Source organism: Hyperolius riggenbachi, chromosome 3, assembly GCF_040937935.1.
Source record: "Hyperolius riggenbachi isolate aHypRig1 chromosome 3, aHypRig1.pri, whole genome shotgun sequence".
Lineage (NCBI taxonomy): Eukaryota > Metazoa > Chordata > Amphibia > Anura > Hyperoliidae > Hyperolius > Hyperolius riggenbachi.
Window position 1 is genome coordinate 378,960,267 of NC_090648.1, and position 9,711 is coordinate 378,969,977.

Below are 9,711 nucleotides of genomic sequence, written 5' to 3' on the forward strand. Positions count from 1 at the left end.
AAAGCCCCAGGTAAGTATAAAGGTAAAGGTAAGGTAGTACAGACTACCCAACAAGCTCATGGTGAACCAGAACTCATTGGATTGTGTAAAGGGCCTACAAAGGACCAAAAGGCCCTCTAACTAAAATGTTAAGCAAAACAAAAGGTTGCCTTCTTAAAACAGAAGGAATTTGTGATAATTCAGGTTGGAGTGAGCTTGAGATGTCTCCCAGTGCAACACTGCTGAATATATGCAAATTATCCTTTGTTGTCCCTGTAAGCTAGCCACACCTCCAGAACTGCTAGAATGTAATGATGTATCAGCTTGTTAATTGTACAGAGCCACAATAATCCAACATGCACACAGACTGTTTCGGATTGGTTGAGCCTCATCAGTGCATGGCATGGATTAGGTGTGGCTAGCTCACAGGGACAACAAAGGATAATTCGCATATTCAGCAGTGATGCATCGTGGGAAACATCGTAAACTTTCTCCAACCTGAATTATCGCAAATACCTTCTGTTTTAAGAAGGCAAACTTTTGTTTTGCTTAAAGAGAATCTGTAACTAAAAACAATCCCCTGGGGGGTACTCACCTCCATAGGGGGAAGCCTCTGGATCCGATCGAGGCTTCCCCTGTCCTTCTGTGTCCCACGGCGGTCTCGCTGTGCTCCTCCGAAAAGGGATGTAAATATTTACCTTCCCGGCTCTAGCGCAGGTGTAGTAGTGGTTCTCCACTTGGAAATAGGCAGAAATAGCCGATCTGTGTCGGTCCGCTCTACTGCACAGGCGCAAGTCTCCTTAGGCTATTTCTGAGCGGAGAGCCGCAACAGCGACCCCGCTGGAGCCAGAAAAGGTAAATATTGTACAGCCTGACAAATTGTTGGCTGTGCGTTCTGTGGCTGCAGCGAGACCACCGTGGGACACAAGAGGATGGGGGAAGCCCCAACAGGATTTGGAGGCTTCCTCTACTGAGGTGAGTACCCCCCAGGGAACTTTTTTTAGTTACAGAGTCTCTTTAACATTTTAGTTAGAGGGCTTTTTGGTCCTTTGTAGCTTCCTTACATACTCCAATGAGTTCTGGTTCACCATGAGCTTGTTGGGTACTCTGTAAACATGAGGAGAGCATAACTGTCCTATTTCTGTGTCTGGAGACACCTCCTCCCTGGCAGCCTTCATGCTGGTAGGTTCCTCTGTGCTTTGCTCCTAAGGGCCCGTTTCCACTCAGTGGGAATTCTCAACGTAACCAATGAATGTCGAGGGAGTAATTTCCATTGTATGCAAATTTTCACATGCGGTACGATGCAGAAAATATATGGATGGCATACTGCAGATTTCCGCACCACGCTTCTGTGTCTCCGATTGTTAGACGCATACAAAAAATAGCATCAACATTCGCATTAAAAAGCAAAAATTTACATATTGGAAAACAGTAGGCAAAATGTAATATCCTAGTGGAAATAGACCTTTACCAATGTCTGCAATCTTCTGTGCATAGATTGTAGCCACACCCTCTATTTCCAGACACTCCTTCATTCAGTATAATGCAGAGAGGAGTGGTGACTGGAAACTGGAGCCTGATCTATACACAGAGTCATTGCACAGCATGAACTGACCTCTCAATTTCACTACATGAAGATTGTCAGGAAATAGGTATACCGTAAGTGATGACTTGAAAATCCCCCTGGCATGCTCATTAGCTTCATCCTTGGGGTGAAATTTGCAAGCGCTGTAAAAACAGCACAGGTGATTTGGGCGAAGCCGGCACCATCGTAGGCCGTAACAGGAACTATGGCTATAGCGGCACTATACCAAACACAAATTACTACAAAAACACTATAATTCAGCCACCAGCAATAGCTGGAAGCCAAATTACATTTTTCCCCCACTCTCCATGGCGGCCTGGAGGGGAATAGTAATAAACGCTGCTGTGACTTGTGCAGGAGCAGGGTGAGCCGTTTATCGGCTTTACACTGCGCCCAAATCTACCGGAGGCTGAATCATAGGTATGTGAAATTTGGGCTTAGTAAATCATGCTCAGTGATTTGTTAACCCTAATTTCCTCTGATGCCCCCCCAACACACACACACACAACCTGAGATCCACTTTACATTTGGCAGCACATTGTTTGCGTATTCTTGAGATAAAGTAATGAGCCAATTACAAAAACAAGTTGGTAAAATTCTGTTCTGATTTAAAAAAAAATGGCTTTTACGACCCTCTACTTTAGACCAGCTTTTTTTTTTTTCTAGTGGAAGCGGGGTCTCCCTTAAAGTTGTAAATTGAATTATGTCTTTTGATTTGATCACATCATTGGTGAGAAAAGGGCTAAATTTCAATAAAATTCTTCTGTGCGATGGACTTTTCTTTGTGATTCTGGGGGTGCAGCACATGGGGGGGGGGGGGTGAGTGTGGCAGATTGGTTTTCCCTATATGCTTTCTGTCCTTGTCTCTACTGCAGGGGGGATGGGACACAGTGACAGGGGGGACGGTGTGGTGACAGCTGGAGTGTGTAGGTGGGGTTCTGCAGAAATGCTGTAAAGCTCAAGTCTATTTTTAAATGTAGCTGAATGCAGATGTACAACGAAGGCTGAGGAAGAATTACGGTAGCTCCAGCTCTATAATATTTTCTGATATTTTTACTTGCATCCAGTCAGCTTTGCCTTTAAATATTTTTTTTAAATCTGTACAAAAAAAACAAAAAAACAAATACAAATAAAAACTATTTCTGAAAGCATAACTGAAATAATAAAAAAAAAAGTTTAGATACCCAGCAGTACTAGTAGTAGTAGTCCAAAGGCTTCCCACATCCTCCTTCAGCCCTTCGTTTGAGGGCCCATTTGACAAAAGTTTGTTGAATAGGTTTCTTGTAGTCACAATACCAGGTGTGAATGAACACATCCAGACTGTTTATGCTCGAGTAAGGCCTGCGTATGCCAGAACCACTAAAACCAAGTGCTCCTGCAGGGAGGAAAAAGCTGTGCAAGAGCGGGCCTCATTCTACTGGGCCCAGTGCAGACTTACGCATGTCCAGTCCTGGAGTGAGGCCAGAAAATAAATAAGGACCTTTGCGCTGGAATGGTGGCCTCTAGGAGGATCTGGGAAGCTTCTGGGTCACACTGGTCAAATACAAGGCCTGCAGGCCGAATGTGGCTCTCCTTGGCATGTTATGTGGCCCTTGAGAGTTTTAAATGTGCATCATTGTACTAGTAAAGAATGACAGCACACTGCCTCTCCATCCAGAGGATGACAGTGTTTCTGGATAAAACACCGTCAAGTTTGAGCCTGGGTGCAGCAACAATCCATGGGACCTCCTGTGAAATGAACATGGGGCCCACTCCTTGGATCCAACTCCCCACATAACAGAGTAGTAGAGCAGTATAGTATTTATCAGCAACAATGCTGCGTCCTGTCAGTTATGTTCTTCCCAGCAGCTGCACACTCTATGCTTCTATACCTCCAACTTCCGATAACATGACATGCAGTTGGAGCCAGATGTATGCAGGATAAAGCGCGTGGCTGTCAGAAAGATTAGAGACCGAATGCAGCACTGGAGCAGTTGATTAATTAACTACTCCACTGCATCGCTCTGCAGAATGGGGAGGAGAAAGCAAACCTCACTCGGGTACCTGCTGAGTAGAGACAGGCTGTTAATTAATTGCATGTGAAAATAACTACAGAGGAGGTAACTTAAAGTGAATGGGAAGCCATACTGAAATAAAAAAGTCAGATACTCACCTAAGGAAAGGGAGGCTCTGGGTCCCATAGAGCATTCCCTCTCTCGGGCCCTGCTGTTGTGCTGGCTCCCCCGTAGCAGTATTCGACCGTTTCGGTCCTGCTGTTTCCCCGCTGAAGGGAGGCTTCAGAAACACTTTGGGAACCCGAGTGCTCCCGAAGACGGGCCGCTCTATACTGCGCATGCACGAGCGCCCTCTATGACGCAATAGCGTGTGCGCAGTATGGAGCCGCCTGTCTTCAGGAGGACTCGGCTCCCGAAGACTTCCGAAGTCCCCCCGGCGGGGGATTTGAACGGGGGAGCCAGCGCAGCACTGAGGGCACCAGGAGAGGAGAGGGAAGGCTCATGAGGACCCGAGCCTTCCCTCTCCTTAGGTGAGTATCTGACTTTTTTTATTTAGTACGAATTCCCATTGGCTTTAAGGACAGAAGTGATAAGATAACTCTCTCACTGTGAAAACTTATCTCTACACCTTAATAAGGCAAGTTCGATGTGTGGAGGTAAGTTTTCTTTTGCCTTATTATCTCCAGCATGATCTTAGTAATTGAGGCCATTATGGCCTCAATTCACTAAGACCATGCTGGAGATTGGCCTCAATTTACTAAGCTTATCTCCTGTTTTTAATAAAGTTTCTAGCGTTATCACCATGGTAATGAGGCATTTAGTATTCAGGAAACATTTTACCTCAAGCAAACCTAAAGGTAACTCTTCTATCTTTACGTTAACTCTTCAATCATTAAAATAACTCCAGAATTCTAAAGTTAAAGACAGGCTGTCAATTAACTGTGTGTGAAAATAACTACAGAGGAGGTAACTTAACTACATAGGAAGTATCTTAACTACAGAGGAGACAACTTAAAGGATACCACAACTGACATGTGGCATAATGAGATAGACATGGGTATGTACAGTGCCTAGCACACAAATAACTATGCTGTGTTTCTTTTTTTCTTTCTCTGCCTGAAAGAGGTAAATATCAGGTATGTAAGTGGCTGACTCAGTCCTGACTCAGACAGGAAGTGACTACAGTGTGACCTTCACTGATAAGAAATTCCAACTATAAAACACTTTCCTAGAAGAAAATGGCTTCTGAGAGCAAGAAAGAGATAAAAAAGGGGGAAATTCTTATCAGTGAGGGTCACACTGTAGTCACTTCCTGTCTGAGTCAGGACTGAGTCAGCCACTTACATACCTGATATTTACCTCTTTCAGACAGAGCAAGAAAAAAAGGAACACAGCATAGTTATTTGTGTGCTAGGCACTGTACATACCCATGTCTATCTCATTATGCCACATGTCAGTTGTGGTATCCTTTAAGGAATGAAGAGATAAGATAACTCTCTCACTGTGCAGCGGCAAGTTATCTCTTGCCTTATTATCTCCAGCATGATCTTAGTGAATTGAGGCCAATAAGGCAAGAGAAAACTTGCCACCACAGTGAGAGAGTTATCTTATCTCTTCATTCCTTAAGTTACCTCCTCTGTAGTTGTTACCTCCTCTGAAGTTATTTTCACATGCAGTCTTTAGCTTAAAGAGAACCAGAGACGAATAAAATAACATTTATACATACCTGGGGCTTCCTCCAGCCCCATCAGCCTGGGTCGCTCCCACGCCGCCTTTCTCCGCTGCCTCTGTCCGCCGGTACCGGGTCCCGTCATTTCGGCCAGTCAACGCAAGCGCAGTGCGCTCCCTCCGTACTGCACAGGCGCATGCGTAAAGAGCTGAAGGGAGCCCCTGTGCATGCGGAAAACCGGCGGACGTGACGGGACCCAGTACTGACGATAGAGGCAGAGGAGGATGGCGGCGTGGGAGAGATCCAAGCTTATGGGGCTGGAGGAAGCCCCAGGTATATATAACATCTTTTTTTCATTCTTAAACGTCGTTCATCTCTGGTTCCCTTTAAGAATTCTGGAGTTATTTTAAAGACAGAAGAGTTAACTTTAGGTTTGCCTGAGGTAAAATGTTTCCTGAATACTACATGCCTTATCACCATGGTGATAACTCTAGAAACTTTATTAAAGACAGGAGATAAGCTTAGTGAATTGAGGCCATTGTCAATGATCTTGAGGGACACTTGTATTTGCTCCTGCACACATTTTGGGCAACAAAAATCCTGTGTGTTTATGCAGCTTAAAGAGAAACCATAACCAAGAATTGAACTTCATCCCAATCAGTAGCTGATACCCCCTTTCCCATAAGAAATCGTTTCCTTTTTTCCAACGTATCATCAGGGTGCTCTGTATGGCTGATATTGTGGTGAAACCCCTCCCACAGTGTGATGTCAGCGCCTCACAGCACTGAGGTACTGACATCACACTGTGGGAGCCTTGTTGCATTGTGGGAAATAACAGCTCTTTCCAACTGCCAAAAAAGCAAGCAGCATCTCCTTCCAGTGACATCACCTACCAGCAGTAAAAATGGCACCATGTGATAAATATCTGAATGTAAAGATTGAAAGATTTTACAATGGGCAAACACTGACTAAATCATTTATACATAATTATTGTAAGCACCTTTTTTTTATTACATTTCACTGTAGTACCTCTTTAACATTTTAAAGGTCTATTACTTCTACAATTGATAAATATTGAACCGCCAACTAAATTTCTTGTTTTCAGAAACCAAGTTGTGTCTCCCCATAAAAGTTCCAGTGAACTTGTCCCTTACCCCATAATGGTCTTTGCAGGTGGGCGGAGCTAAGAACACTCCTCGTCACAACAGCCACTCATATATTCATATTTTTTCCATATTCAATCTGTTTACTGAATTCTCCCTTGCGAGTTTTTGACAAAGTGTAATGACTGGTGTTTGCTCTGTATCGTGGCAACCAGCAGCTTTGTGAATGGAGACTGGAGAGATATGATGATTCCGTATCCTGGCGACAATCTGCCTCTTGCTGCTCCATCCCCCATCACAATTCATGTGTGTCGCTGGTTACTTTCATTAGAAAATAGCTCAAGCTTTAATCTTAAAATATTAATTCAGCCAAATTTCAGCTGCTACTTTCAGTCCAGCACAGGAAAAACAAAACCGGAATCTAAATGGTTGGCATGGGCAATGCCCACAAAGGCATATGTTGGCTATTTTAACATGAACTGTATGAAGAAAGTGGCCAGATAATGTCTATTTAGACATTTTCAGGAAAACTAAAAGTTAAACTGTATGCTCCTGTAATGCAGAGACTGATGCAAATCAATTATTTCTGTACATAAATAAGAGACTATGTCAACTATATACAGTAAATATAAAATAATAAGTGTGTGATTATGGAGAAGACACTAAAGTGTATGCTCTTCTATGCAGAAAGAGATCAGTGATCTCAGTACAGCACTGTGGAATATGGCAGAGCTATGTAAAGATGTGAACAAATTTGTTCGGACCCCTCCATAAAAAAAACAACAACAACCCACTACAGCCTCTGAAATTACTTGAAATGTACACCTATCAGTTTTTTATTATGAATTTAACCTCTTCCAGACCTTGGTAATTGAAATATGTGTACTTTTAACTGCCTCTTTTCCCAGCCAGGGCATAGACTTTAATTAATTGGTGCCTTGCGGTCCTGATGCACTCACCGCCACTGCAGTCCGCTCGTTTTACTGTCCTAATGACAGCTGGGCTTTGTACGCCCGTCAGGAGACAATTTCATTTGCTCCAGACCCTGTGATCACTGAACCTATCGCAACTTGAAATCCAGCAAAAAAGTATTTTATGGCTGTAATTACTTATCAGTGAGGGTTATGCTATAGTCTGGCCCAATCCGACTAGGCCCCGACCCAGATAGAAACTGTCACTTGCATACCTGATGTTTAACTCTTTCAGGCAGAGAAAGAAGAAAAGGAACACAGCCTAAATATTTGTGTGCTTGGCATTATACATACCGTACTCATGTCTATCTCATCATGTCACATGTCACCACGGTTGTCCTTTAACCACTTAACCTCTGCCACGCTTATCTACGCCCCTTTAAACTTCACCTGAGTCACAGGGGCGTAGATAGGCAACTCCTGTTTATTTTGCTGCTGTGCGCGATTGCGTTCGCGTGCACGCGGATGTGCATACGCGTCGGGCACCCGCTGGTCCGTCATTGGCTGATGTGAACATGTGTTCACAAAGCCAATGACGGTCCTCATTCATGCAGAATGTGTGTAAACATTGCATCAGTCTCTATGCTGTTACAGTTACTGAGATCACTCGTGAGAGGATCTCAGATAACTAACACAGCATTAGTGACTGATCAGCATCAGTGAGGTTTTTTTTAATAAATTATACCCCCATTAAGCCCATTAACCCTTGCCTCCCTTAAATGTGAAAATTGCTGTGGTTTTTAGGTGAAAAACACTGTGGTAGAGAAGTGGTTAAAGGATACTGAGCAGTATTTTATTATTTTTCATAGAAACGAACCTCCCCAGGTTCATAATAGTGTGTGCCGCTGGGGGTTGGGGGGAGCGCCATTGCCTACCTACGGGGTGCCGCTCCTCTGGCCCCTGGCCTGTTCAGATCCTTCATCTTCTCAAGCACTGCGTTCGCAGCTCCCTGATTACATCTCTTGATATGTATTGCAGCATGTGGGCGCACGTGACCCACGCTGGAAATTACAAATGCCTTCAGAAGCTGTGGTTGGCTCAAGAAGATGGAGGATCCCAAAATGGCCAGGGGCCACAGGAGTAGTAGTGGTAAGTAATGGTGCTCCCCCCCGAGCCCCGCACCCCCTTATGGGGAGGTTCATTTTTTTAAATGAATAAAATGCTGCTCAGTACACGTTAAAGTGGTCTGAAACTCCGACATAACATTCAATAAAAATGTGTTTTCCTACTATTGTGCATAAGTAATATTGTCTGTTTACAAATTACAAGTTTCCAAATTTTAGTTTATCATACCCTGAAAGCTGGCATTGCATTTTATTCAAACTGCTTTTTATTATATAACATCATCTAATAAGCATATCTGAAGTAAGTGTGTGTGTGTGTGTGTGTGTGTGTGTGTGTCTGAAGCACAGAGAGCTCCTTTCCACTTGTTAGACTGTATTTACACACATTGTTACATCATTGGAATGTAAACAAATATAATGTTATCTATAATTTGGATGCGATTGAAGCTGAATAGCAGGACAAAATGCTTTTGTTTAACCATTTCAGTGATGTTCTGCTAAAAAAAATGTCTGGGATAGTAGCTTTCAAGCTTTTAGGCTGCTTTCACAGTAAGACATTACAGGCGCACGTTAGTGCAGCCTGTAACGCAGCCCACCGCACAGTAATGAAAAATCAATGGGCTCTTCACAGTGCCCACGTTGCGTTACCTTGTAACGCTAGACGTCAAGAGAAAGTACTGCATGCAGTACGTTATAGGCGGCTAAGCCGCGTTAGACTGCTTGCACATGCTCAGTAATGTTGGGGAGGAGGGGAGAGCGGCCAGGCACATGGCTAATTAATATTCACTGCACTCTGTGACGGTCAGTGTTTACTTCCTGGAGCGGCCGCTTTGTGCGGCGATTGGCTGGCGGGACCACGTGATGCCGCATGCGTCACAAAGTACGCATCATGGCATCACAGACGCTAGAGTGAGCTGCACAACGCGGCTCACTCTGGCGTCCACATCCAACACCACCAAGCGTTGCGTTAGGGGCACGTTATGCAACCATAATGTCCCCTAAAACGCAACGTCCTGGTGGGAAAGCAGCCTTAGAGCAAAGTAGAAATGCTGGCTTTCAGACCACTTTAAGGGGCTAGAGACAACTGGTACTGAAAGGATTAACAAAAGACAGACTTTACATAAGGACCTGAGCACACTTGCGCACTTCTGTGCATTTTATAACAATGTGTATCAGTCTGTTCTATTGATGTGTTGTGGAAAAAAATCACAAAGCGCACACGTGTGCTCAGGCCCTTAGGCTTAGTTCAACCTGCAAAATGCAACCACCGTTTTTTTTGTGTGCAATTTTGAAAGAAGCGATATGTGTGAATGATTCCTTCAAGCACAAATGCTCAAAAAAATGCT